Source organism: Pan troglodytes, chromosome 5 (assembly GCF_028858775.2).
Source record: "Pan troglodytes isolate AG18354 chromosome 5, NHGRI_mPanTro3-v2.0_pri, whole genome shotgun sequence".
Classification (NCBI taxonomy): Eukaryota; Metazoa; Chordata; class Mammalia; order Primates; family Hominidae; genus Pan; species Pan troglodytes.
In genome coordinates this window covers 28,225,947-28,238,090 of record NC_072403.2, presented here as the reverse complement: position 1 = coordinate 28,238,090, position 12,144 = coordinate 28,225,947, and positions in this window count along the sequence as shown.

Here is a 12,144-nt window from a genome sequence, read left to right as displayed (position 1 = left end):
AAACATCACTTTCAACTTTCTGATAGATATTAAATAAAAAGGTGAGGGAGTAGAACAAAGAGGAAGGGAGAGAGAAGGGAGGAAAGATAAGAAGAAGAAAAATGAACAAAAGACTTGTGTCTTTAAGATGTTATTAGAATACTGCTCTTGGTGAAGACCTAAATCTCCCTTAATTTTTATACCATAAAAGCAAATATTATTTCATATACTCCTTTCTCTTCCCTTTCCTTTCTTCCTTTCCTGAAACTCTCATTTGTATTAGGAGCATTCTTTGCCCTTACCAATTGAGTGGCTATAGCTCTAGAGATAAGCAACTTGGCATGTCTTCAGATCAGAATTCAAGGCAATTTTCCACCTCTCTTCAGAGAAAACTTTCCCATGCTCATAGGAACACTACCCCAACCTCCCCCCACCCCCCCAAAAAAATATCTTTCCTCATAGCCAGGGTTGTTTTTATCAGAATCCTTCCTGCCCCTGCTTCTAGCTGTGATGAACCAAACCTTTCAGAATGCAGCAGAATAATCTGCTCCAAACCAATCCTATCAACCCCTCCCTTTCCTCCTAAATGCATGCAAAATGTCAGCTTGCTCCTATTTCAGCCTTCTTCTTGCAAAAAGCAAAAGAGCACAGGAAAGCCTGTATATACTTTATTTCTAAGTCATTTGTTGAAAACATCTAATCCTATTATGTTACTCACTTAGGTTCCTTCTCTTCAATTTCTAGCTATTTCCGACAGTGAGGATGGGTTTTATCAGGGGTAAAATTTGGCAATAAATGGACATACAATTATAAGAAATATAAGGTAACCACTAACCATACGCAACTTCATGTACTCCTCCTTACTTAAGTGTTTATTCCAAGCACATATTTAGAGCTCTGGTAAACCACTGATGGGGTGATAGTAAAAGGCCTCGCCCTGGTTGGCTATGACATATAAACTAAATACTGTAGTTTTCAGATAAGATTGAGCAGAGCAATGGGTGTTCTGTACAGTCAGCAAAGGGTAGCAGGAAGAGGATATTTGGGAAGAATATAACAATCACATCTCTTCCAACCAGAGGGAGTTGGTTTTTTTTCTTCTTCTGTGGATTTCCATGCAAGATTACATTTGATGAAATGGCCCTGCTATGGCAAGAACAGCAGTGGTTAAAAAAAAAAAAAAACAAAAAACAAAAAAACACCAAACACCCTTGAAAGGTACTGATCTCATAGATTAATAAATCACTTGTTATGGGTACTACAAGGTCTAAAAGAAAAGTAAGAAAAATCTATCTTCTAGGAGTTTGCTCTCAAGTTGTGGAGAAAGAGGGTTATCTAAATGTGAAAATTACTATGCTACATGGTAAGGAAATGATATGATAGGTGATGCTAAACAAAGTGCTACAGTGACTCAAAGAACAGCTGGGAGACATGGATGTGACAACAAGGAAGTTTTTTTTGTTTTTGTTTTTGAGACGGAGTCTTGTTCTATCTCCCAGGCTGGAGTACAGCGGCGCGATCTTGGCTCACGGCAAGCCCTGCCTCCCAGGTTCAAGTGATTCTCCTGCCTCAGCCCCCCCAGGTAGCTGGGATTACAGGCACCTGCCACCACACCCGGCTAAATTTTGTATTTTTAGTAGAGACAGGGTTTCACCATGTTAGCCAGGATGGTCTCGAACTCCTGACCTCAAATGATCTGCCCACCTTGGCCTCCCAAAGTGCTGGGATTACAGGTGTGAGCCACCGTGCCTGGCCACAAGGAAGTGTTTCTGAAGTGGCATGGCTGTGATGGCTTTGCGATGAAGTTTTGAAGGCTCGATGGGATACTAAAAGGCAAAAATAGGAAGACAGCCTATCTGCCAATTAACTTATGGCATTTTATGATGTAGGTTTCCCTATGGCCCGAACAAAGGAACTGAGATGTTACTACATATAGCATTATAAAGTATCACTAATAATAAGTAAGTCTGGCTGAAACATAAGAAATGTTCATTTTTAAACAAACATTTTTTAATAGCTCTCATTATTATGTGCTAGACACATTGCTGTAGGGTAATAATGAGGGAAAACCTGGTAGGATTGTTTATGCTTTGAGGAGAATCATTCATGCCAATTTGCAGAGTTTGTACTTTTTCTACCAGACAACAAGAAAACAGCAAATTTTAGTACAAGAGAGCAATATGTGCAGAATTGGAAAATAGAAATATTAATCTAGTTTGGGAGGTTGTGGGAGTGTGAGACAGGTAGAGGAAAAAATAAGAGGTCCAGAAACAAGTCGAAATAATATCATGATACTCTAAGAGAAAATCAAAAAGGGCTCTGCCAAGAGGAAAGAAGTAAAGCCAGGCACAGTGGCTCATGCCTGTAATCCCAACACTTTGGGAGGCTGAGGCGGGCGGATCACCTGAGGGCGGGAGTTCAAGACCAGCCTGACCAACATGGAGAAACCCCATCTCTACTAAAAATACAAAATTAGCCAGGTGTGGTGGCGCGTGCCTGTAGTCCCAGCTACTCAGGAGGCTGAGGCAGGAGAATCGCTTCAACCTGGGGGGCGGAGGTTGCAGTGAGCCGAGATCTCACCATTGCACTCCAGCCTGGGCAACAAGAGCAAAACTCCATCTAAAAAAAAAAAAAAAAAGTAAAGGACATGGGCCATATAGAAACATCAATAGGCCTGGACTATATGGGGGAAATGATATAGATAGACACCCAACAGACACCCAAGAGCCACAAATGATGGGAAAGTCAGAGAGAAGAGAGGATGAGGTCAATGTTCTTTCCAAATGCATACAAACTTTGTTTTCCTGTATTTCACTGAATTTGGACTAGAAAAAAATCATCAAAAATTATTTAAGCAAACCAGAGAAATGATTATATTCAAGAACCTCTGCAAGATTATATAAGAACAAAAGGATTTATACTTCCTAGTAATCATAATCATTGTCTCCTTTAACACTTAAATAAGACATACTTTGTAAAGCAGGGTGGATGAATAAAAATAAAATAAAAGCAATTTACTTACAGAGCCAACTCTAAACAAAATATGAATAATGCTCCCTTTATATTTGTCTGCTTTCTCCGAGAATTTCTCATTTCTTTCTTCTGAATCCGTCCATCCTTGCTTATTTCTTTTCTTCTGAATCCAACCTTGCTTATTGTTCCTTCATTGCCTTGCTCTCAGCAGATGGTCAATTAGTCACTAATTAAATACATATTTTAAAAGTCCACTTCTAAAGTAAATTCATACTTTGGGGCCATTGAAACTAAAAAGCTTCCTAATCCCTTGAACAGAAATCCCTAATAGTGAAATGACTTCTCTTCAACATCTTTCCAAAATGCTCAGGAGCAGCCAGGTACAACTTTTCTACTTCTACATCTTCTGCAATGATTATCATTTTCTTGGATAGTAAAGACAGGAAACACAAATGAAGCCACGAAAGACATTTAGAAAGCAATGCATGATCCATATTTTAAAGACACACGCACAGTTGCATGACATACAACCGTGATGGGAACCAGGTGAGCCTAATCAGGAGGGGCTTCTTTGAGGAAGGCGCTATATGAATTGGCACTGAGAAGTCTTATTCAACTCAACTGTTAAAAATAACTCTCTGATTTTAAGATTTATTTAATTGCACTAAGTCAAAAACTAATGTATTTTGTACAAAAAAAAAAATCAAGAATACTGTGCTCTTAAAGGCACATTCTAGTCAGCATATTGCATCTAAAAAAATCTCCAAATGTAGTTTATGTTTATGCTGACAAAGAGAACAGAATATCTTAACCTTGGGACATTAACCGCAGAGCACTTTAGCTGTAATGCTAATAAAAACCACTAAGGCCTAAAACTTGTAAGCCAGCCCAGGACCCTGCTATTGGTCATTTAACAAATACATAGTTAATCATCACTTTATTCAGACACTGTTGCAGGTGCTTGGTTTACATCAATAAGCCGATGAGGACACATGACCTCATGGAATTTACATTCTAGCTGGGAGAAGACAGGCAACCCACAATAAACATTAATACTAGTTCGTTGTATAGTATGTTAGCACGTGAATCACGCTATAGAAAAAAGAAAGTACGATAAGGAGCTTTAGGCGCACAGGTGGAAAAAGGGAAGAGATTTTAAAAGATAGATTAGAACCTAGTGACAGCAGTAGCAGCCGGCTTTCCTCCATTAAATCATGCAAACCTGTGCTCCCTTGCATCCCAGATCCAAGTTTTGTCCTGAGCTGCCAGATTTCTTTCTCTTCCACATGCTTTCAAAAACATTTCTTCCTCTGAGGTTCTGAGATTGAAATGCGTTATTCAAACATATCCATACATGAATATTGTGAACATTCTGCCTCTCTTCAGTTTAAGATTTTGTAAATTATTCTGGGAAGAATGCCCCCAAATTAAGTACTCTTTTATGCAGTGAATTTTGAAAATCTTCTGTTGCCTGAAGCATTAATCTCCAAACTATTTTGATTTTACAGCACCCTATCTGTGCCCAAATTTATATAATTTTTAAATTTTATATATGCATTGCTGTTATAGTATGTTATAGCATTTAAAATACACACAAAACATAAGTGAAAGGACACTGAGATAAAAAATAACTAGAAATAGAAATGCTAATATTTTCTTTCCAAAGGATTGAGAACACTCACTTTTAAGGCCTCTGGGCTAATGGATTAGGTATCCATACACATACTTGCAGCACGTTTGTTTAGCAACCATAATAAAACAATTTATTTTGTGTATAATTTAAATCGAAGCTCTCATAATACCACAAGGGGCTAGAAATAAAATTATATGTGAATATATCTCTTTGTATGCATATATAAAATTTTGTAGGCTCAATTAAGTTATCATCATTAACCCTTTTATCAGTCCATCATCAATTCATCTACTGCTAGACAATAATCCAAATTTCACAATAGATTCCTTTTCTTCAGGGGTTTAAACCTCAAGGCACACTGAAAGCAAAGCAATGGCCTACAAACAAAAACAAAAATTACCGTGGTTATCATTACACATATCTATTTATATAGAGAATGAATGAAGAAATACAAAAGGCTGAAATTTGGGGAAGGGGGAAGAAAGCATACTAACTCAGAGATAGATACGTATGCCTCTAGAGTAGTTTCTCAGCTTTCCTTTGCCTCCAGTGAAAGAGGGCTTCATAGCTCCCATCCCCTTCTGCCTGCTGTGCAGTCTTTCTCATTTTCCTCCACATCTTCCTTCACTGAAACGTCTTCCCTTGGTTTAAAATAGACCCTAGGCTTCCAATCCAGGCAAGATGGTGTACACCTATTTGTACCCACTCCTCACCCTGAAAATAGCAAGAAGCAAATAAAGGAGAACTCTGGTTATTGGTAAGAAGAAGGTGAGCTGGTTTGGGACCCAACGACTAGAGGAGCAACACCCTGTAGAACAAAGTGACCCAGTAGAACAAAGTGACCCAAGGCCAGCATTTTCCTTCAACCCAGCACCAGAAAGCAGCCTTGGTAAGGCCACACCTCCCACAATGGAACTGGAGCCCCTGAGAAAGCACAAGCCAAACCAGGAAGAATCATCAAGGGGGATGGATGGGGAGAAGCACTCTCCTTCCAGTGGGGAGAGACCAAGGTTGCCCCATAGCACCTGCAAGAAACTCCACACATGCAGTCTCATCCTGGAGCCTCTTTGCCTCTGAGGGCCTGTGACATCCTCCAGAGGGTGCCTTCAAGGGGGTCATACCAAGTGACCCAGCCTGGGAAATACTCTGGCCCTCAAAGAAGAGAAGATATTGTCAGAATAAGTATTTTCTAGGGAAGCCACCACAAGCCTGGAATTCCCAACCATACTGGGATACCAGGATGAGTGGGTGAAACCAGGAGGAGGGACCCAGACACAACAGGCAGCAGGACCTGCAAAGTCTCTTCGTCTCCTAGGCCTAATACTCCCCTCCTCTGACCAGAGATCCTGGGGCAACTAGGGGCACAGTAGAGAGATCATTCTGTAAGATCTGGTCAGGGAGCCTCTTTCTACCTGTAGGCCTGGGACTGCCTTCTCTCACCTAGGAACACCCAGTGACCCAGTCTGGAGAAACCCCTTCTGCAGGAACTAGTGTGAGCCCAAGAAACATCAGGTAAGTCAAACAGACCAAAATAACACACCAAAGGCTTTAAAAATGAAACCGTCATTGGAACCACAACCCACATAGTAGCCTAAGAACTGCATGTTAAATATAGACAGGATGAGTTCCTGCTAAAAGAAAAGATTTAGGTAAGATCCCAGAGACTTTTAACATAAGACAAAATATTCAGGCAACAAGTAAAATGACTTGTTATATTGGAACCAAAATCTAAAACTTGAATGAGAAAAGACAACCAACCGATGCCAACACCAAAATTAATCAGATGTTGTAATTATCTGACAAGAATTTTAAAGCAGCTAACATAAAAAAAAAAAAAAACCTCAACGTGAATTACAAATTCTCTGGAAACAATTGAAAAAATTGTGTTAAAGAAATAGATGTTTAAATAGCAAAGACATGGGATCAACACAATGCCCATCAATGATAGACTGGATAAAGAAAATGTGGTACATAAACATCATGGAATACTATGCAGCCATAAAAAGGAATGAGATCATGTCCTTTGCAGGGATGTGGATGGAGCTGGAGGCCATTATCCTCAGCAAACTAACACAGGAATAGAAAACCAAGCATGTTCTCACTTATAAGTGGGTGCTGAACAATGAGAACATATGGATACAGGGAGGGGAACAACATACAATGGGGTTTGCTGAGGGGCCAGGGAGGGAAAGCATCAGGATAAATAGCTAATGCATGAGGGGCTTAATACCTGGGTGACAGATTGATAAGTGTGTCACAATGGCACACATTTACCTATATAAGAAACCTGCACGTCCTGCACATGTATCCCAGGACTTAAAATTAAATTAAATTAAAAAAAAAGAAATAGATGTTTAAAAGAGAACTGGATGGAAATTATAGAAATAAAAAAATACAACAAAAAGCACTTGTTGGATGGGCATAATCGTAGAGTGGAGATCATGGAGCACAGAATAAGTGAACTTTAGGACAGATCAACAGAATTCATTCAGTCTGAACAACAGCGAGAATATAGACTTAGAAAAATGAACAGAGCTGTAGGGACCTATGGGACAGCAATAAAAAATTCAACAATTACATCATCACATTCCAAAATGAAAAGAGGAGAAAGAATGGAGCTGAAAGACTACTCCAAGAAATAATGACTGAAAACTTTCTAAATTTGGAAAAAGACACAAACCTGCAGATTCAACAAGCTCAACATTTCAAGTAGGATAAACCCAAAGACACACATTAAATTTCAGGAAATGAAAGGCACAGAAAAAAGTCTTGAAAGCAGCCACAGAGAAATGATGATTTACCTACAGGAGAATGCAAATTCAAATGTCAGTGAATTTCTCTTCTGAAACCATGGAGGCTCTAAGAAAGTGACAAATGCTCAAAGAGAAGAACTATCACAAATTCTATAAATAAACTCTCCTTCAAGAATGAAGGAAAAATAAAAGCATTCTCAGATGAAGGAAAAACTAAAAGACTTTGTTGCTAGCAGATCTAGTCTTAAAATTGGCCAAATAAATTCTTCAAACAGAAAGGAGACGATAAAACGAAGAACCTTGGAACATCAGGAGAAAAGAAAATAATAGAAAATGACAAAATATGAGTATATTTAATAGACTATGAAGTTTCTTCATGAGTTTTATAAATCATGTTTAATGATTGAAATAAAAATTAGAATACCATATGATACTCACGAGAACTATATTTAAATCTGAGGAAGGGAAAGAGCTCGAAATGGAAATGAAGATTTCACACTCCAGTAAAGGTGGCAAATTGTTGATACCAGTAGGCTGTGAAAAGTCATATGTGTCTATTGTAATGCCCAAAGGTAGAGACTCAAAAGCACTGTAAATAAATCAAGATGGAATCCTAACAAAAAAAATTCAAGTAACCCAGGAAGTAAAGAAAAGAGAAACATGGAAACAAGAACCAGAAGAACAACAGAAAACAAATAATAAAAATGGAAGACTTAAGCATTAACATATATCATTAGTTATGTGAAATAGAAATGGTCTAATTAAAACACAATTAAACCAATTAAATCAACCAATTAAACACACAGAGCTTAGCAGAGTGAATTTAAAAATACAAGACAATTATATATTGTTTCACAGAAACTCACCTCAAATGTAATAACATAGGTAGATTAACAATAAAAGGATTTTAAAAAAAGGTATACCAGCAAACCTTTGTTTAAAAGCAGGAGTAACTATATTAATATCTAATAAAGTAGACATCAAAGCAAAGAAAATTGCCAGAGATAAAGAGAGACATAGGACATTACATAAGGATAAAAAGGTCAATAAATCAGGAAGACATAATAATCCTAAATAGGTACACACCAAACAACAGAGCCTCAAAATACATGAAGCAAAAACTCAGAGCTGAAAGGAGAAATAAACAAATCCACAATTACAGTTAGGGTCTTCAACATCCCTCTCTCAGAAACTGATAGAACCACTTGGCAGAAAATCAGCAAAAATATAGAGGGTCTGAATAACAATCAAACAACAGGGCCCAAATGACACATACAGAACACAATGGCAAAATACATTTTTTTTCAAGTGCCCATGTAACATTCACAAAGATACAGCATATCCCAATCCATAGAACAAAGTTCAACAAATGTAAAAGTATTGAAATTATAAACAGTGTGTTCTCTGACTATAACAGAAGGAAACCAGAAATCAATAATATAAAAACAAGAAAATCTTTAAATATATGTAAATTAAACAATACACTTCTAAATGGTGGCTCATGCCTGTAATCCCAGCACTTTGGGAGGCTGAGGTGGGTGGATCACTTGAGGTCAGGAGTTCGAGGCCAGCCTGGTCAACATGATGAAACCCCGTCTCTACTAAAAATACCAAAATTAGCCGGGTGTGGTGTTGGTGCCAGCCTGGGCAATAAAGTAAGACTCAGTAAAAAAAAAAAAAAAAAAAAAAATCAATGGGTCAAAAAGGAGGTCTCAAAGGAAATAAAAAATACATAAAGCTAAATAAAAGTTAAAACAGCATATCAAAATTTGTGGAATGCAGCTAAAGCAGTGCTGAAAAGGAAATTCATAGCACTAACTGGAAACAAGGAAAGGCCTGAAATCAATAATCAAAATTCCTTTCTCAAGAAACTAGAAAAAAAAAAAAGAGAGAAACTAGGAAGAGAAGAGAAAAAGAATAGCCAAAGCAATCCTAAGCAAAAAGAACAAAGCCAGAGACATCACATTACCTAACTTCAAACTATACTATAAGGCAGCAGGTCCCCAACTTTTTGGCACCAGTGACTGGTTGTGTGTAAGACAAGTGGGTGGGGATGGCTTCAGGATGTTACTGTTCCGCCTCAGATCACCAGGCATTAGTTGGATTCTCATAAGGAGTGTGCAACCTAGATTCCTCGCATGCGCAATTCACAATAGGGTTTGAGCTCCAACGAGAATCTAATGCCCCTGCTGATTTGACAGGAGGTGGAGCCCAGGTGATAATGCTTGCCTGCTGCTCATCTCCTGCTGTGCAGCCCGATTCCTAACAGGCCATGGACAGATACCTGTCCGCAGGTCGGGGGCGCCTGCAGTAAGGCTATAGTAACCAAAACAGCACAGTACTACTACAAAAATAGACACATAGACAAATGGAACAGTATAGAGAACCCAGAAATAAAGGCACACACCTACAGCCATCTAATCTTTGAAAAGGTGATTTTAAAAAAGCAATGGGGAAAGGAGTATTCAATAAATGGTGCTGAGATAGCTGGCTGCCCATATGCAAAAGAATGAAACTGGACCCCTACTTTTTACCACACACAAAATTTACATATACATATACCATATGCAAAAATTAACTCAAGATGGTTTAAAGATTTAAATGTCAGATCTCAAACTATAAGAATCCTACACAAATTATGAACATGGGCCTTGGGAAAGAACTTATAAGTCATCAAAAGCAATTGTAACAAAAACAAAAAATTCACAAGTGGGACCCAATTAAACTAAATAGCTTCTGCACAGCAAAAAATAAAAACAAAAAAAAAACTATCAACAGAGTGAATAGATAACCTACAGAATGGGAGAAAATATATGCAAATTATGCATCTGACAAAGGTCTAATATCCAGAATCTATAAGAAGTTTAAATTAACAAGCAAAAAGCAACCCCGTTTAAAAAATAGGCAGTAGACGTGAACAGACACTTCTTAAAAGAAGACACACAAGTAGCCAACAAACAGATGAAAACATGCTCATCATCACTAATCATCAGAGAAATGCAAACCAAAACCACAATGAGATACCATCTCACACCAGAATGGCTACTATTGAAAAGCCAATAAACAATAGATGATGGCAAGGCTGCAGAGATAAGGGAACACTTAGATGGTGTTGGTGTTGGTGGGAATGTAAACTAGTTCAGTCACTGTGGAAAGTAGTTTGGAGATTTCTCAAAAAACTCAAAACAGAACCTAGCATTTGACCCAGAAATCCCATAACAGGGTATATATCCAAAAGAAAACAAATTGTTCTACCAAAAATACACATGCACTCGTGTGTTCACTGTAGCACTATTTACAATAGCAGAGGCATGGAATCAACCTAAGTGCCCATCAACAGTGGATTGGATAAAGAAAAGGTGGTGCATATACATCGTGGAATACTATAGACCCATAAAAAAGAACAAAATCATGTTCTTTGAAGCAACATGGATGCAGCTAGAGGCCACTGTATTAAGCAAATTAACACAGGAATAGAAACCTAAATACTGTGTGTTCTCATTTGTAAGTGGGAGCTAAATATTGGGTACTCATAGATATAAAGATGGCAACAATAGACACTCGGGACTACTAAAGGGGAGAGAAACAGAGTAGGGCAAGGGCTGAAAATCTAACTGTTGGGTGCTATTCTCAGTGCTTGGATGATGGGATCATTTGTACCCCAAACCTCAGAATCATACAATATACCCAGGTAACCAACTTGCATATCTACCCTCTCAGTCTACAATAAAAGTTGAAAAGGACAAAAAATAATAATAAAAACAAGAGTAGAGATCCATAAATTTGAAAATAGGAAAATACAGAAAATCATTAAAAAACGGGTTCTTTGAAAACATCAATAAAATTCACAAATCTTTAGCAAGACTGACAAAACAAAATGGAGAAGACACAAGTCGCCAATCTTAGGAATGAAATAGAAGGTATCACTACAGATCTCACCGCCATTTAAAAAGTTATCAAGAAAATATGACAATTTTATACTCATAAGTCAGACAAATTAGAAAAAAAAAAGAAGCAGTTCCTCAAAACTTGCAAATTACCACAACTCAACCAAGAAGAAATAGATAATCTGAATAGTCCTTTAACCATTAATAAAATTGAAGTTACGATATAAAAGTTCCTGGAAAAAAATATTCAGTTCCAGATGCTTTTACTGGAGAATTCTACCAAACATTTAAAGAAGTACTACTGTCTTTTCTTTTCTTTTTTTTTTTTTTTTTCTGAGGCAGAGTCTCATTTTTTTGCCCAGGCTGGAGTGCAGTGGCATGATCTCGGCTCACTGCAACCTCCGCCTCCCAGGCTCAAGGTATTCTCCTGCCTCAGCCTCCCGAGTAGCTAGGATTACAGGCATGTGCCACCATGCCCAGCTAATGTTTTGGATTTTTTTAGTAGACATGGGTTTTGCCATGTTGGCCAGGCTATTCTTAAACTCCTGACCTCAAGTAATCCACCCACCTCAGCCACCCAAAGTGCTGGAATTATAAGCAGGAGCCACTGCGCCCAGCCTAATGTCAATTTTATACCACCTCTTTCAGAAAATAGAAGTAAAGGGAACAGTTCCTAACTAATGTGGTGAGGCTAGTATTGTTCTGATAATAAAAACAAACAAAAGTAGTGAAAAAAAAAGAAAACTACAAGCCAATATCTCTCATAAATTTAGATACAAATGTTTTCAGTCTCACACACAGTAAACGGAATCCAACAATGCATACACATAGATCTGAACATAGACGTCTGGTCACACTACGTATCTATTCAAAAGGTTTAAATAAGTCAGTGATACAGTCAGTAGGGGGCCTAGTAAAA